Source organism: Mixophyes fleayi, chromosome 7 (genome assembly GCF_038048845.1).
Source record: "Mixophyes fleayi isolate aMixFle1 chromosome 7, aMixFle1.hap1, whole genome shotgun sequence".
In the NCBI taxonomy this organism is placed as follows: Eukaryota; Metazoa; Chordata; class Amphibia; order Anura; family Limnodynastidae; genus Mixophyes; species Mixophyes fleayi.
In genome coordinates, this window is record NC_134408.1 from 112717961 (window position 1) to 112736278 (window position 18318).

Sequence of the window (18318 nt, forward strand, 5' to 3'; positions counted from 1 at the left end):
GGGGGGTATGATGTGTCTAGGGGGGTATGATGTGTCTAGGGGGGTATGATGTGTCTGGGGGGCGTATGATGGATCTGGGGGAGGGATATTATATGTTGGGTGGGTAGATATGTCTAGGGGGGTATGATGTGTCTGGGGTGCATATGATGTTTCTGGGGGAGGGATATGATGTGTCTTTGGGGGTATGGCGTGTCGGGGGGGTATGATGTGCCGGGGGGTTGCAATGTGGTTGTGGGGGTGGTGTGATGTAGCTGTGGGGGTGGCGTGATGTGACTGTGGGGGTGGCGTGATGTGTCCATTGGGGTAGTGTGTTAAATGTTAGGTACCATTATAATGTACATATACTGCATAATATACTGCATAATGTACGTATATACTGCATGCTAAAAATTAAGAGGCGCTCAAAAATCCTTATAGATAAATATAGACACATTCAGTAATATATATATATATATACATACATATATATATATATATATATATATATATATATATGTATATATATATATATATATATATATATATATATATATTACTGAATGTATGTACATCATATATATATATATATATATATATATACAAGTTAACCCGTGCATGATACTCATGCATTCTAGTCAAATCAAGCTACTTAAGGTGTTAAAAAGGTTCTTGTCATGCATTTGGGCCATAGCCCAGGCCTCAACCACCAACCACTCCCCACTGTCACCCCCGGCAAGCACCAACCACTCCCAACTGTCACTTCTCCTTCAAGAAATATATATATATTTTTTTAAAATCTTTATAAACACTTTTAACAATTAACAAATTAAATTAACAAATTAAAAACATCTTAGTATACCAAATTTCAGCCCTTTCTGAATTTTTTTTCCCACACACACTAAGAATTTAGTAGGTCAGTGTATAACTCCGCCCAGCAGGTGGCGCTGCAGCTTGGTTTTATTTTTTACACACACACACAGACAGACTAACACACGCCACTAGACATTTATATTATATATATATATATATATATATATATATAAATATATATATACATATGTAAAGATTTATATACATATATTTTATAATTTTTTGTATTGTGAGACGTGGGGGGGATTTAATTAGTTGCCTCAGGAATGTCCACGATACACTTCACCGGCAATTGAATTTCCCCCATATTGTTACTTTATGAATAAATTAGTTTCGAGTTTAAAATTTTATGTCATTTTTTCTTATCATTATTAAAATTTATGTTTAAGGGTTTTTGAGTGCCTCTTAATTTTTATTGTGTATTTATCTTTGTATGGGGTTGGAGAGCCCTTAGAGGCAACCATTTCTCTTATACAGCTACAATTGTGTTTCTTTATCTGACCATTTTCAAACATATAGATATTTATGTTTTTTATCACACATCTTTTGCTTGTTATATAATTATGTACTACGTGATCTGTGCTGTGTACTGTGTTCACTAATTATTTTCCATATTTCATGTACATTTTGCAAACAGGTCCCAACATTCCAGGATCCATATAGGAATTCCAGGTTGTGAAAGCTGCAATAACAGGTAGGTGACACCGTGACAGCAACACCAATATAATACATAATAAGGGGAATTCAATTGTCGGCAATGTGGCAATTGACAGTGTGCGGACAATTACTGTAGAAATTTCTGTCAAAATCTCTGCCATGAAGTGTCTCACGGACGTTCCAGAGACATTTCGCAGCTAATTGAACTTCCCCCATAATGTCAAGTGTAAAGAGGCGCAGCCACAACCCATGTTGGCCATGCCCCCATCGCTATGTGGCCAAGCCCCTTTTAACGGCGCTGCCGCGCAGCGGCGGTGCACATCCCTTCTCTTAGTATGTGTGAAGTGGGGCCCAAAAAGTGGCTTTATCAGGGCCCCAAATTCCTCTTAGCAGTCCTTAACACACTTAGATGATAATCAATGAATTTTAACCTCTTTGTTCAAGAAATGATTTATTGACTCATCAGACGTTATTTGAACTAATAGCATGCATGCTCAACTGTAACTACTGTGACAAAACACTGATAAAGTACTTTTTGATTGTAAACTATCTCGGATGCTCAGAATTGGAGAATTTGAAGTATGGATTTTTAACAATTTCCATTTAGATGGCATTATTATATATAATAGAATAAGCATAAGATATACATCTGATTATTGCTTTTAAAGATTTTTACTGTGATGTTTTATTTTTTTTAATAAATTGTCCTTTTTTTAATGTCAGAACTTGAAAAGATACTGGGGGAGTAGTTGTCAAGGGAATTTACCACTTTTGAGGATAATTCTGCTAATGTTATGCATAGTACTGTGTACTACTTGCACTACTACCCATGTAGTACTAGTTATTGATATCTTATTGAGCATTACTACTGGGCAGCACGGTGGCTAAGGAGTTTGTATATTCTCCCCGTGTTTGCGTGGGTTTCCTCCGGTTTCCTCCCACTCTCCAAAAAACATACTGGTAGGTTAATTGGCTGCTTTCAAATTGACCCTAGTCTGTGTGTGTGCATGTCTGTCTGTCTGTGTGTGTATGTTAGGGAATTTAGACAGTAAGCTCCAATGGGGCAGGGACTAATGTGAGTGAGTTCTCTGTACAGCGCTGCGGAATTAGTGGCGCTATATAAATAAATGGTAATAATAATAATACTACTAGTACAGCTGGACATCCTACTGGGCACTGCTACTACTACTATGCATATTATTGTGCATTACTTTACTATCAATGCACAGTGCTGCTGCTAATGGGCATTTTACTGTATAAAACTACAACTTAGCATCTTACTCTGATTTACTGCCATTATTATTATTACTGGGCATTATAACTGGCAAATAGGTATTGCTGGGCATTTTATTTGACTACTTTATTGACACAGGTATACTATAATTTGGGACATTATAACTAACATATTTGATATTTTGAAATTATCACTGGCATGATAGGTTTTGCTGGGCATTATTGCTGATAATTTGATCTTGGAGCATATCACTGGCATATTATAAACTGGCCATTATCACTGGCATAGTAGATCTTGCTGGACATTATCACTGGAATATTAGATCTTTTGACTTGATCATTTGAATATTAGCTTGTTCTGGACTTTATCACTTGCATATTAGATCCTGCTATGTGGGCATTATCAATGCCATCTTATTTATTACTTGACATTTTCACTTTTTTACATATATAAGATATTGATGAGCAAATTATGGCCCATCATTGAGCATTATGGATTGTCATATTAGCATGGCTGGAACATGTGCACATAGGGGATATTAAGGAAGTTGGCTGGAACATGTGCACATAGGAGATATTAAGGAAGTTGTATGGGGTTTACTTGTGTACTATTTGATATCAGTGAATATGGTTAATGAATGAACCAACTGTTGAGTATATGTAAGGACTACTAATGTTGTTCAACTATCTTTTGGCAGGTCCACAAATTAGGTATTTAAGTCAAATGTGTGGCCCATGGTCCATTATTAGTAATTGAATCAATTTTAGCACAAAACTGTTGTCTCTTAATGTGTAATTGCACCATTCTGGCTTAGGTGGGACAGTGGAATTCTGTGGGACTTTCTCGCCATTCAGACAGCTAGGACCTTTGTCAAGGTTGATTCAAGGGTGACACCCAGGCAGCGGACTAAAGGAACTGAGGAGATGGTGGTGTTGTAAACAGTGAAGGAAAGGTGGTTTAGGGTGGTGACTCGCAAAGGATTGAAAGCCGTTAGCTCAATTTTTTTCCATATTTAGTTTCAGAAAGAATTGTGACATCCAAGTTGAGATGGCGGAGAGACACTTGGAAAACCGTGAGAGGAGGGAGAGAGGTCAGGGGAGAACTGGGTATCATCGGCGGAGAGGTGGTACTGTAGACCCGAAAGTACTGATTAGATTGCCCCGAGAGGAGTTGTAGAGTGAAAAATGGTGTGAAGGGAGTGCAGTAGAAGAGGGTGCAGAGAGTCCAATGTATAAGCAAGAAGACATGACCCTTGGATTTATCAGCAAAGTGACATTGGTCAGGGTGGTTTCTGTGGAGTAAAGGGTAGGGTAGCCAGATTTAAGACAATCAAGGATGGAGTTGTCAGAGAGTAAGGTGGCAACATGAGAGTAGACAAGCTTCTCAAGTATTTTTTTATTAATACCATATTATACATTTTTACAAATTATAAAAAGTCCAAAAATGATATCCCTTTGATGTATTCTACCCCTCATTTCTTGTCTGAAAATCAATCAGCTAGTGCTTAAATGGAAGGTAATCCACCAAATTATGCATACAAATTCTATTATTCTGTTTCCTGAGAAAATCATTTATAAATTGGTGATTGAATCATGACATATTTTTCTGAAAGTCTGCCACACACTCCCAATCACTAACTGATCAATAAATAAACCACCCTGCTAGAAGCAGCATACATAGAGGGTTTGCAGTTCCAACTATGGAATGTTTGTATTGAATATAATTATTAAAACTGATTTTAAAGGGCTGCAATCATCATTTGGCGATAAACAGTAAGATATCTTTTTTTCATTACATCATTTATGGTTATTTGTGTGTGTGCGGGGTAGAGGGGGGTTACTAACAATTTGGAATGCTATCCTTATATTTTGGCTACTTCATATTAAATCAGTTGCACATTATGAAACACCTCACTATGTTTACATATGGTTATCACACCTTTAAACAATGGAACACGTAATGCGTTTTGTTACATATTTCCCATCATGAGTCTTGTTATTTGTAAAAGAATGAACTGCTACAGTATATTTTCCCATTTGTTTTCCTATTGCTGTAACCTGAGCTGAATTCAATCACTAATGTGTTTTAAAGTTGCATTACCACCTATGGAGAAGATGGAGTCTACCTCGAGCTGAAACCCCAGGGGCTGCAGCATACAGCCATTCCTCCTGCAGCTCCTCTGTTCCGCTTGCAACCCTGGTGGAAAACCATAGGGCTGGGTTGCGATTAGTCCTCCTGTTGACACCTCTCCTCCATCACCATCTTTATGTGGCAATCTAAGTTGATTTGCCATTCAGCCACAGGAAAAATGGCTATATGTAGCACACCCTGAGGCTCCAGGAAAGGGGAAGGGCACAATAGTAAAACCTTTTCTGTGGGTGGTATTGCAGCTGTAAACCAACAAAGGTTGGCTTATTATGCAGCCATAATCCTGGGTGAACGTCAAAGGCTGAGGGTCACAGTCATATCATTTTCTTCTATTCCAATATGTACAGCACGCTAACAACAACCTAGAGAGACATAATGGTGGCAGCTGATTGTTAGCAAAAGCTCAGACTGTAGGAATGCTTTAAGCTGTTATATATTATGAATAACAGAGGGCTGCAATTAGCCCGAAGTGATATAAACGCTGAGGGTGCATGTAGGTGAAAAGTATGAGGTATAGCAAGAGTTAATTTAGCTGGGTGTAGTGGGAAATGAGTCAGCCAATCAGAAGGGATGTAGAGGGAAGGCTTATAGCTAGGAAGGCTTATAACGCAAGGCAAGAGCAGTTAACTTCTTCTTGCTGTCTGGAGAGTTTCCCCGACCACCCAGTCCCTATTTTCAGTTTTAGGTTGCGTATTTGTTTGTCTTGTCAGTTGAGTGATTTTCATAAATAAAGGTTTAGTAGTGGCGGTAAGCAGCCCAATCAGCGTTCAATTAGGTCACATTCGAGGCGTGGTAGGCACTCTCTCCTAAAGGGATCGGGCAATTAGTCAGAATAACCCTTTGAGGTTATGGGGCTCCGCTTAGGCAGGCAGGCCTCAGCTAATGTGCCAAATGGGGAAGATTGGCATTTAACGCCTAGACTTGTCCAAATAATTTTGGACAGAGATTACAATTTACAGGTGTGGCCTGGGGACTGATTGGCCTGCTTATACTTGCCATCTCTTTTCAGCATATTTATCTTTCAATAAATTTCTGACCTTTCATTTCGCCAAAACAAGTCTCTGTGTCTTTATTTTGTGTTGGTAAGTTAACTCTTGTAGAGGTAACCATGGTAAAAGGTAAAAGATGTCAACTGATAAGTGGTTTATAACTTACCAGTTTTACATAAAGGAATAGATGTCTGTTCTAGGAGCTTTAAAAGATAAATTTACCCAAAACTGAAAACTTAGTGTTTAGACGAATACTTACCCGGTGTTCAGTGTTCCATTTGATCTTGTGAGTCCTCCATGTCTGCCATGGTCTAGCAATGCTCTTCCTTATCATACATGTCTATTCGATTAATAACATGGTGCCTTATAATAAAGCCTTCTGGGCAAGGAACGGGGCAGATATTGGGTGACCCACCAGATAATGTTACCCTTTTAGTGTGTTTAATGCCCCGTGGCTCCTCGATACGGAACACTGGTCTCTGACATTAAGAAGAAGCAGCCAGCAGTGTCTTACCTCTGAGTGTTACTCTGGGAGTGTGCGCTGGTCTATAATGTTACAGTCAAGCGACATAATCCCAGTCTGAGGAGCACCGGATGTTGCCCCCATCGACCAAGGTAAGAAGCAGGGTGTTGTACAATGCCCAAGAGGGGAGGGGCGCTGCTTGCAAGTGTTGGTGGGAGAAGGGCACAGCTTAAGGCACCTACCGCGCTTGTGCCAGCAGTGCATAACTAATTGAATTCCAGGCAAAACTGAATTTTCCATTTTGGGGAGTTGGCTTTTAAGTGTTTCCATTTTGGTTTTTGTTCTCTGTCCAATTGTTATAACATAGGTTAAGAAAATACTTTTTCATTTGAGTATATTTTTGTATTTGTTACTATTTTCAACATATAAAAATCTTGCATATTTCCTGCCCTGCAGCACAAAGGGGTATTTTGATGCTGAGTTGGTTGGTCACACACAGAAGTAAAGCTGTCAGGGGACCTTGGAGCACTACAATACCTGTCATGGTATGAACTTCATTTTTATACACTATTTAGCATTTTTTTAAAACAACTTTTTTTATTGAAGAAGATCAGATTATTTCGAAACAAAGACAATATAAGTACATTTGATTAGAATAAATAAGCAATTTAGCAGGGCTTTTATAATTATTAATGCAATAGTAATATATAAATGTGCCACTGCATAAATATGCATTGCAATCATAATTTGATATATTGTTTGTTATCTTGAAATCAGAATTATTATAACTATTAGATAACAGCCAAAACAATCATAGTCAGGTAGAACAGATTGCATATCACACCAAAAATCAGGAAAATATTGTACCAAAAAAGAAAAAGAAGAAAGGTCACAATTAGAGATCTGACATGGGTAGAGACCAGATGGGAATGTAATCCGCCACCATTAGGGATGAATCGGGTAATATAACCTCTGGTTTTGTACCATATTGTTTGGCAAACATTTCCCAAAGCTGTTCTCTCAGGGTTGTAGACAGTGTATTTAATTAGCTTTCCCATGACTCAAAAAATTTACGGGTGAGCTTTTCTTTCTGGAGGGATACCTCCAACCAATCCATCCACATGTTAAAAAAATGTTTTCTCTTTGAGTAGGTTGAGTGTGGGGGAAGAGCTCTGGATCCACAAGTGGGGAACACACTAGCCACTGCCGAAATTGCCATTAATAGCTTTTTACTCCCTTTAGAAGTTCTCACATTTTGAGGCAAAATGCCCAAAATTACCCATTCAGGTGTAAACGGTAGATAGATAACCAAATCCTCCATTGCAATTTCCACACGCGGATCGTGAAGGCTCTAAAAATGGGACAGGCCCAAAAGCAGTAAAACAAATCAGCTTGAGATTCGCCACAGTTAGGGCAATTGGGGTTATGAGAGAGGCCTAAAACAGTTCTACGGTGGGTTGAAAGATAATCCCTATGGAAGATGTTGAGAAACATTTTACCATATGTGGAGGCAGGTAGTTTAGTACAAGTTTCTAAAGTTTTGAGTAAAGTGGCTTCATTCAATTGGGGAGAATAACTTAACCATTCATTCAGACCATTCAGTTGCAGTATAGTCTAATATATTTCTCCAAAAAATATAATGTAAGAATATTGCTCTCCTTCGAAGGGGAGCAGATAGCAGAAGAGTGTCAAGGGGGTTATCCCAATCAATTTCAGAAATAAATAACACTGCTTGCATAGTATTGGAAATGGATGAAGGCAGGGCCACAAGGACTTGGAAAAGGAAATAATTTAATCGCTTGGTATCAGAGTGGTTTTTACGTGTTTTATCTAAAAATTGGCCTACCGAGCGCAAGACCCCCATCTCACCCGAAATGAAGGGATGAGCCACCATACCATTCTGGAAGTCTGGATTTTCAACAAAAGGTGACAATGAATTTGTAGGGATTGAGATGAAATTTATGTCATAGTATGTGTCAACCTTTCCTAACAGAGATTAAAACTGGATTATCCAATATATGCTTTGGGATTCCTGGTCTTTAATATTTAATTTTGGGAGACATTGCTTTACTACTGTCAGTTTAGTGTAAACATTTTGGTTTGTCAGCCAATCTCTGAAGTAACACAAATGTGCTGTAGAGAACTATATCAGGAAAATTAATAGCCCCATTAGCTTTGGATTGTTGGAGGGTAATGAAGTTAGTGAGGGAATGCCCCTTCCGCCAAATGAATGAGCGAAAAAGGTAGTTAAAAGTTTGTACATCTTTTTTTGTTAGTAGTAAGGGTAAGGTTTGCAAGGGGTATAATAATCTTGGGAAAGAGATCATCTTTAGAAGGTTTGCCCTGCCCAAATAGGAAAGATTGAGGTGTTGTCAACCTGCTAATTCTTTTTGCATTATAGAAATAACTTTTCCAATATTAAGCTTGTAACGAGGGCCAGATTCCCAGATAGGATATAGATTAATTAGCTCACTGTAATGTAAGTACATGAGCCCATGTGGGATTCGTACAGTCTTTCTCTAAATATAGGGCCGTTGATTTTTCAAAGATCACTGCAAAACTTAACACTGAACCAAACATATAAACGTTCCTCATCAAAGGAATTCAAGAAGATTCTGGATTAGATATGTATAACAATATATCATCAGCAAAGTCCGTGATCCACCTGCATTCTGTTCCAATCTGAATGCACCTCAGTAAAGGCCACTTTTTTATGACTCGCAACATAGGATCCAGCAAAACATTAAACAATAAGGGAGACATTGGGCATCCCTGTCTAGTCCATATAGTCATCTCCAGGGGATCCTTAAGCAGAGTGCTAATTATCAAAGAGGTCAATGGCTTATCATAAAAGTATTTACTCATGGCTATGAAATCAGTACCAAAATCCTTCCTTTCCAAAATAGCATTCATAAACGTCCAAAACACAGTATCAAAGGCCTTATGGGTGCCAAGGTGTAGAAGCATTTTAGAGCAATTTGGGGTTCCAAGGAAGCTATTACAGATGCAATTGCGGTGCTTAAGCCCCTGACTGAATGACAACCGTGTACTATTTAGGATTTTCAATTCAAAGTTTTAAATAAATTTCAATGAAAATTGACTTACAAATCGCAGGAAAAAATTACATGACAAAAATTGCATCTAATTATTATGGTTAATACTGTGACACAGGGACATGCTCAGGAACAAATTTCTAACATCTGGAAATTAGGGACAGTTGGTAACTCTGATCACAGACACAATACACTGATATACATACACACCATACAACGTCTCAGCTCCTCATGTCTCACACTGGGCCAGTGCAGACCAATTATTATAGTTTATAAAAAACAACAACTATAAATGGGTAGTAGGATTATTAATACTGAGCTACGTAAAACCAGATGCAGCAAGCATTATATTCAGAGATGCAAACAGGAAATATGAATCTACAACTATATCTGTATTTCAACTTATGTATTAGAACTCCCTGCCTACTCCAAGCACATACAGTAGGTGTACAGTATATAGCTGTAGGTGCATGATGCTTAATTCTCATCCATCAGTCAGTGCACAATAAAACTACACTATAGAACATGTAGGAATGGAGAAAGTGGTAAATTCATAAGTTCACTGTTATAAAGACAAAGGTGACACTTTTGGAAACAATGCAGTGGTATTGACACAGTTTGAAAGTACCGTTAAATAGGCATGACATTAGAAACAGGACACACAGGCAGAAAAAGGGTTTCCTATTATTTAGGGGGATTACAAATGAAATCTGATTATTTATTAAAACAAATGCTATACTATTAAATCAAATGACTATATAGCATTCTGACTAAAAGTGTATTCATTTATTAAATACATTTCTGAAGATGAGGAACCATTAGAACTAGGAAAAACATTTCTTGAGGGTGCCCTTAGAATCCTAGGGGCCTAGGGCAACTGCCCATTCTGCCCAACCCAAAAGCCACCCCTGTTCTTAAGTAAGAAATACTATATAAAAGTTAGATATTTATAAAAAAAAAAACCCTATGAATGTGAAACATGTGGTTTATCCAATCAGAGACAAATTGTCTGTTCCATTGACAATGTTACTTTAACAACAGGCCTGAAATTAATTAAAGCACGATTAAAAATTTTCCCCTCTACAACTCTGATCCCATATCAGTTACATCACCATTAAGCGCATACATTGAGTATAGCTTATGCCAGCCTTCCTGTTTAGGTTCAAGCCTATCAGAAGTTGTTATTGATAATATTCCATACAACCAAATGAAGTGCATTCAATAAACTATGTACATTCTCACTATGGTTGGCACAAAGCTTTGGGGAATACAATAATTCACTAATTTCAGTAGTCAGAAGTAGTAAGAAGGACAGGTTCCCTAAACTGTCATGACAGTAAATAATGTCCTCAGAGTTGTGCAAATGTATGGGCTGTGTAAGGGACAAGCACACAATAAATAAAGGTAACCAGTGCATTCCCACAAAGAGAGGCCGTTACCTGTTCTCTGGCTGCTGCAGAAGTGTCTGGGTTGGACTCTCTGTCAAACAAGATTGTGTGTTTTTGTGAAGGGGGAACAGGCCCTGCCCTGCCTGTCACATGCTCTCTGCCTCTTATACTTCCCATAGCCAGAGGCAGCTAATGTGCCCTCTAATCAGCTGCAGTAATCACATGAGCACAGGGCTGGGCACCCTGTGGGCACTGACTTTCTCTCCATTCAGATCACTAAAAGGACAGACAGGAGCAATTGGACGCATCTCCTTTGTTCTATCACACAATACATCTCTGCCAATTTATTTTTGCATAAAGTCAATTCCACATCTTCCTAAACATGTACAGCTTTTTTCTTCCAGCTATGTTTCAGATTTGACTGCACTCGTACAGTTCTATGCAAATATTTTATACACTGTATACACTTGTAACACACTTGTGCATCTAACTTTCCCACAAGTGTATTGAGTGACTATGCCATCAATTTGTGTAAATGTGTAACACGTTATTTTATACCTGTTTCTGGGTGGTATTCCTATAACACCGCACAAATATTCACTGCATGGACATAATTGTATCTGCTATGTAACTGGGGCCCAGGAGCAGAGTGGACCCAATACCCAAAAAGAAAGCACTATGTTGCTGGGCACTAGTTGCATGGCTGTGAAGGTTACCGTTATGCCCTGAGGCTTACACACTGAAGAATACATCATTCTTTATTATTTCTCTTAGTGAATAAGTCTTTAGAATGTTGCATTGATGAGGATGTAGCAAATGTTGGTGGGTATATGTAACTGAAGTACTTATCCAGTACTATCATATGGTATTTCTGGTATTTTTAAATAATATAAAATAAGTCATATAAAAATGTGAAATGAGATTGCTTTCAATCAAAAAACCTATTGGTTGCAGTGAAGAGTAGATAATGTATTTAGGAAAATGCAGAACTCCAAAAGAGTATTGGAGCCATCTAATGGTAGAAATATATTATAGATTTACAAACCTTCTGAGATGTGACAGTCACCATTTTCTGTGTTAGCAATCACACTGTCGGCGTTTTCTTGTGTTGACATATCTTACACAGTGGTATTTTGTGTGTCAGGATTTAATCAATGTTAGTGTTTATATTGTTTGGTATTTCCTACATGTCGTTATTTTATGTGTCAGCATTTTAGTGTCACCCTTATTGGTGTCAGCATTGTAGTCGTCGGCAATATGACTACCATCGGGGTAAATGTATGAAACGGCTTTTTTACAGGCGGATTTTAAAGCACCCCATGTGTTAAAGGCAGAACCACCGATAAACTGGCCAAAAACTGCTGTTTCATCCAGCAAAGCATTCAACATCGCCATCTTGATTTTTTAAACTTGACTACAGCCAAACTGTCAAACGTATAGAGCGGTGGTTTCACAAACAGCCTCAAAACCACCCTTAAAACCTGCTGATCTAAAGCGGTGGTTGGTTCACGTGAGTTTAATAAAACTGGCTTCTATTGGCCTAAAATCAATGGTGATGACTATAGAAAGAGCCCAAGTCCTGTATGTCTGTGTGAGTGGCTAAGATGGCAGATATGGGCAATGCAATGCATACATGCATTACTGTCCGATCAGGAGGTAGTGCAGAAGTGTTGCCTGAGCCGCACAAATCTCCTGATACATCACAGTCCCATGCAGTGTCTGGGCTACAGTCATTCTTGTGTGCTGTTCAATTATTGTCATACACTCAATTTAGTTGTGAGGTCCTGAGTGGTGAGCGTTACACAGGCGACATTTTGTGTCATTTCAGATGAATCAGCATATGGGTGTCGTCCATGGTTACTAAAAAGCTGATAAATCTGCAGACTAGGCAGGCTCTGATTGATGAGTACTGCCAGAGTGGCTCAGCAGCTCTCTACGTTGGTTGCCTGTTTTTCAACGTATTCAATATAATATTCTTCTACTGACATACAAGGCAATCAACAAATTTTCACCGACATACATTTCCTCACTTGTTTCAAAATATCTCCCAACTCGACACCTCCGTTCTGCACAAGATCTGCGTCTCTCTTCCACTCTCATCACATCCTCCCATTCCTGGTGACAGGACTATTTTCGGGTTGCACCCACTCTATGGAATTCCTTCACTCACACAATAAGACTTTCCTCTAGTCTTCAAACCTTTGAGCGTTCTCTGAAAACCCACCTCTTCAGACAAGTTTACGATATTCCTCAGCCACCATCTTAATCTCCCTAGGCTACCCTATTACCACCCTCTACACAGCTAACACAAGTCAACAACCCTCTGACCAACATAGTTGTGTGACTGAATATACAGCCCACTAAATTCTTTGTAACCTTTGCATTTTGGCTGAAAAATATGCAACATGATGTAGCACTTACCCTTGTCTTTCAAACTCCTATTGTCCCATAGATTGTAAGCTTGCGAGCAGGGCCCTCTTACCTCTCTGTCTGTCTGTATTACCCAGTATTCTTTTATTACTGTTAGTTCCCAATTGTAAAGCGCTATATAAATAAATGTTGATGATAGTGATAATGATCCATAGACCACTCTGCCGACATTTTAATCATATCTATTTGTACCTGGGCATAGTAAGTTCATAATAACCTGAATAATCAAAGCAATGGATTCAAATCAAACACATATGGTTTTTTTTAACAAAAATATAAAGATAATATCAGATATTGCTGGTGTTTATGGTAGAAAAAACATAAAATATATTCCAAAAAACATATGCATTAAATGATACATAATGTAACACCCCTTTTCCCCAGTGTGTATGGGAAGAAGTGTGTTTACTTTTCTTTACTAACTATGAATGTTCACCTTGATACCTTCTGCACAATGCCTTCACCTTAAGCAGGATTCAATAGTACCTTGGTTAATGTGGAGGAAATCTGCAATACCAGAGAGAGACTAAGGAACCTTCTGCCCACCTATTTATGACCTTGGACACACAAATTAAGTCTCAATTCTCCAAAATGGACTTTAGAAGCTACACCGGCCCGTTTATTGCTGGGGCGTGAGCTACTAAAAATTTTAGGCTTGTTTTATTGTCAAAAATATATTTTACCTTGTAATTGGTTAATCAAGAGGTAGATATATAACAATAGAAACTATTTAAACCTCGGACAAGGATTAACAGAGCAATAGTCTAAGATAGCAGCAAGGTGTATAAGAATACTGAAACACAATTTGTGCTTTGTCCACCTTCTATACAACATCACACTAAGAGGTACCTCTGTTCCACTTATCTATAAGTTGGCTGAGAGAATATTCAAACTCTAATCACATAAACAACTTTCTATGAAAATACACTATTATCTCATTGAACCCTTGTATGAAACATGCAATACAATTTTAAAACATATATAAAGGTTCACGTCTTTGGTATCAGGGAGTGACAAAGATGTCTATCCTTATTACTTGTTCCCAGATTGGAAATGCACAAATACAAGAAGTATGATTAAACCAATAGTACAGTCCCTCTGAGTCACTTAGCTGACGAAGCACACATGATTTCAAACAGGATTTCCAACATTAATACTGCTTGGTATCTTTTCCTGCTATTATAATAAATGTTTCCTGGAGATTTTACAAACAACACTTACTCTATTTCATATAAGGTAAATCCAACCTGGATACAGAAGCACGAGTAGTAAATGTGGGCTGTTCCATCATTTTTACTGTGATGCTGCAACTATCTTCTTCACTTTAACCTGTGGCACAATTCACACTTGTACACGTTTCCACTGGAAACGATTGGCTTTAGTGGTTTTATCACTCTTTCTCTTTAATGTCTCAGTTCCAAAGTTTTATTTCTCTCTGCACTACACCCTTGATACTAAATCATAGTCCTGCAAAAGTGTTTTTCCACATGAGCCTTCAGGTCTTTCACCAGTTCTCTGTCTACCTAACAATAACAAAAGACTCAGTCCTTTTAAGTATATAACATTGTAATTTGTTGCTACTTATCCCACCGGTATAGAGTTTGGCAGTCGCATACACTCCTCTCTAAACACCTTTCATCTCCTCGTCCTCCAATATCCTGCTCTCTCCATGGTGCTTCCATCATCGGCTCCGTTTCTCTACTCCGGCAGATCTTTTCTCCCCCTCTGTCCATCTCCTGTCTCTCTGCCCAGCTCAAAATTGATTCTCTCTCCATTTTCAAGCACAGCCCTCCTATATATATAAAGATTGAAAAGAAAGAGTACAGGTTAGCACACATTTGTATGATATTGAAGGAAACATTGAAAAGATATTAATTATTATTTGTCTCTCCTTTGTTTAGCCTTTGAGGCTTGGACCCCATCACAATGTTCTCTACCTCGTCCATCTGTGGTGTGCACGTCGCATTGGTGTGTTTGGGCCTGACCTAGCAGGGATGTTACCAATACTGGTTTCCCAGAAGTAGAAGTTGCGGGTATGTGTGACATAAGTAAGTGTTGCATTTGGGCACTTACGCCGATTACATTTCCTTTGATCCCATTATTGTAATTTAAAATGGCATGAGTCTAGATCAGAGGTAGGCAACCTGTGGCTCTCCAGGTGTTGTGAAACTACAAGTCCCAGCATGCTTTGGCAGTAGATAACCAGCAGATAGGTGGCAAGGCATTCTGGGATTTGTAGTTTCACAACACCTGGAGAGCCGCAGGTTGCCTACCCCTGGTATAGACTTTATTCACATTGTTTATTCAGAAGCATTGGCTATGCAATTTAACACACTGTTGCTAATATGCTGGTTTCTAATACCATGCCTCAGCTGGTGTACTATTTTGCTTATTTGATGGGATTGACTGTCTCTGAACTCATTTTGCCTCACCTGAAAGGTACCTATACAATGTGCCATTTCAATGGCTGGGTTTAGCTGTGGCTGATCAACAATGTGCTGCTGTGATGGCTGCTATGGCGTGGGCGCTTGTTCTTGCAGATGTTGGAGAGGTGACATCATATTAGTTCAACGTGATTAATGGCTCCTCCTCTTCTTCATCAGGTTCCTCCACTTTAGAAGGCAGCTCTGCATGGACAACGTACATTGATGTTTCTATAGGACAAGATATGGGTAAGTATGATCTCATATAAGAAAACCTCAACAGCAATCTCATAGGTCTTCTAGATTCTGCCAGTCAGGACTTGAGTGTTTAATAGACCTGTGGAGACGAAAATGAAACAAGAATATATATATATTCCCACAGTGGGACTGTTTTAAGGGGTTCACTTCATTAACCTTCTCACACACAGAGGCCCAACCCATAGTTGCTTCTTCCCAAATGCAGGCTGGGCTGGGGGGCAGGGGGACATCTGCCCCCCAGGCCGGTCCCATAGGGGGCTACCTTGGACTGAGTCACTAGACCATTTGCATTTTTTTCCTTTAATTTGTTTCTAATAGGTTGCTGAGTTGAGTCTTGCTTCCCCAGGCTAAAACTAGCCAGCCCTCCTCTGCTTCTTCCCCACACAGGGTCTTAGCATCCTGGCTGTATAAAATCTGCTCATAGCAGAGTATAATTGACGAAACTAATACACAGTTTTCTTTGTGGAAAACCGAATGTTGCGCCCTGCTTTTGTCTTCTGGACCTGCCTCCTCTAATCCCTCCTGTGCCTCCTCTGTCCCTTCCTGCTCCACATTTTCTCCCTGCCTAGCCTCCTCCGCTTCACTCTCCTCTTCATCACAAAAAACATAAACTACTAAACACAAGAACTATACTAACACAAATGGCACTCACACAACATTCATTCACAAACAACACAGATAGCACAAATAAAAATACCACACACCAATAATAAATAAGACAGAAAAAAATTATAGTAATACAACTTTCAGAAATCGATTTAGAGCAGCACCAATAACAAATAAATAAGTTAGAGCTCCAATTCTCTATTCCCTATTCTTCTCTCTCCTATTCACTAGCTCCTTACAACCTTGTCAAAGTAATGTATGGAGATGGGCGGGTCCGGTTCCCCGAGAACCGAACCCAGCCGAACTTTGGGTATCTGAGTAGCTCGGTACTCTCCCGCCCGCTCCGAATCCAAATCGAGGCCGAACGTCATCGGATCTCGGGGCTCGGTTCTCGCGATACTTCAAGATTATAAATACCTGCCTCCACAGCAATCCATCGCCATTTGACAGAGGGAGAGAGCAGGGTGTGGTCACAGGCTGATTAGAGCAGGGACAGAGAATACAATATTCTTATTCCAATTGTTGTAACAAAAATCGCTAGAGAAGAGAGGAGGATAGAGGTTTTTTTTCTTTTCAATATTTGGCACTCCCCAGTGTTTTTGGGGTGCCCCCCCTAATTGTGCATAAATATTTCTGGCTGTCAAAATTACTATCTGTCAGCAGTATCTACCAACTAATTTTTAGCACTCCCCAGTGCTTTTGGGGTATCCCCCCTAATTAGCATAAATATTTCTGGCTGTCAAAATTACTATCTGTCAGCAGTATCTACCAACTAATTTTTAGCACTCCCCAGTGCTTTTGGGGTGGCCCCCTAATTGTGCATAAATATTTCTGGCTGACAAAATTACTATCTGTCAGCAGTATCTACCAACTAATTTTTAGCACTCCCCAGTGCTTTTGGGGTGTCCCCCCTAATTGTGCATAAATATTTCTGGCTGTCAAAATTACTATCTGTCAGCAGTATCTACCAACTAATTTTTAGCACTCCCCAGTGCTTTTGGGGTGGCCCCCTAATTGTGCATAAATATTTCTGGCTGACAAAATTACTATCTGTCAGCAGTATCTACCAACTAATTTTTAGCACTCCCCAGTGCTTTTGGGGTGTCCCCCCTAATTGTGCATAAATATTTCTGGCTGTCAAAATTACTATCTGTCAGCAGTATTTACCAACTAACTTTTAGCACTCCCCAGTGCTTTTGGGGTGTCCCCCCTAATTGTGCATAAATATTTCTAGCTGTCAAAATTACTATCTGTCAGCAGTATCTTACCAAATAATTTTCAGCACTACAAGTGCTTTGGGCTTAGAATGGATTCAAAGAAGTCCACATATGAGCAGAATGAGCAACCAGGTTCTGTCACCAGTCCTGATGTTAGTGTTCCCAGTATGTCATGTGGGCAAGGCGATGTCAAACTACAGAGTGTTTCGAAATCAGTCCAAAATACAAAAAAAAAATGTTTTTTTACTGTGTTGAAGCGAAAAAGAAGTGTTACTGAGGAAAAGTTAAGTGCCGATAATTTTTTTTTTGCCAACATGCCATTCTACACACGCAGTGGCAAAGAGAGAATGAGGCCTTCACCTTTGGCTATTAGTGGCAGATCCCAAAAAGTTACAGATCCTACAATTGGTGCACAACTACTGTTACGCGTCAAAGCCGAGCTACAAGATAACAGTAAGGCATTAGAGGATAATGTTTGTTCTAATTCACAAATGACACCAATCCCTGTGGAGAGTCCATTCAACAGTGGTATGTCTAATCGTGAGCATTCTGTTAGTGTACCCATAAAGAAGGGCCCTTTCAGCAGTTCTGCTGATGTGTGCC

General features: G+C 39.2%; 1 protein-coding gene across 6 annotated transcripts in view; it reads right to left on the reverse strand.

The window, feature by feature from the left end:
* Positions 1-10956, reverse strand: part of MLPH (melanophilin) — an 80238-nt gene extending 69282 nt beyond the window's left edge. For all 6 annotated transcript variants that reach the window (XM_075180381.1, XM_075180378.1, XM_075180379.1 and 3 more), the window contains exon 1: positions 10833-10956. The gene's annotated coding sequence lies outside the window, so the exon portion shown is untranslated. The remainder of the gene's footprint in view (positions 1-10832) is intronic.
* Positions 10957-18318: the final 7362 nt, after the last annotated feature.